The following is a 769-nucleotide window of genomic DNA, read 5'->3' as shown; positions in this document are numbered from 1 at the left end:
TAGGGGTCCGCCTGGTTGGTCTTCCCTCCGGGAATTGAAGTCTTGTCCTTTTGTGCCCGGCCAGCCTAGCCTCTTCCCGCGGTCCTCAGGCAGCTCTCCGTCTAGCACTAGGGAGACCCACAGCCAATCGCGGTTCGGTTCGCCGGCACGTGATGCAGGCAGTATTTATTGAGCACTTCCTAAGTGCCAAGCACTTGACATCCATTGTTACTACTTTCCATAAACTATTTAGACATGCACACTTAGTTGTCTTCCTCAGTTATAAGTAAGAAACTGAGGCTTGATGAGGTCTCGAGGGGCCGCGATCCAAACCCGATCCAAACGCGACACAAATCTTTAGATTTCCTTTGTACTTTTTATTCTGTGGCATGTTACAGATAGTGTAAAATCTTTGTGTGTGTGTGAGAGAGAGACACATCTCGCAGTGAGCAAGGATGAAAGACGATACTAATATCTGCCTCGGGCCTGGGGAAGGTACGGAGGATGCAAAGATTCAAAGACGGGAAAGCTGAGAGGGTCATTGCTTGCAGGAGAAAGACTATCATTCTGGCCAAAGGATACGTAGATAGAACCTTTCTATTGTTGTTTTGGGGACGGTAGTTTTTTTTTTTTTTTTTTTTTTTTGTTTCAAACTGGGTCTCACTAAGAAGCTCTAAGTGTCTTGGAACTCACTCTGTAGATCAGGCAGTTCTCAAACACATAGAGATCAACCTGACTCTACTTCCCAAGTGCTGGGAATTAAAGGAACGTACCACTATGCCAGGTCCTT

The sequence above is a fragment of the Alexandromys fortis genome, unplaced genomic scaffold (assembly GCF_014885135.2).
Source record: "Alexandromys fortis isolate MF-2015 unplaced genomic scaffold, M_Fortis_MF-2015_v1.1 scaffold_26, whole genome shotgun sequence".
In the NCBI taxonomy this organism is placed as follows: Eukaryota; Metazoa; Chordata; class Mammalia; order Rodentia; family Cricetidae; genus Alexandromys; species Alexandromys fortis.
Note: the sequence above shows the minus strand (reverse complement) of the source record.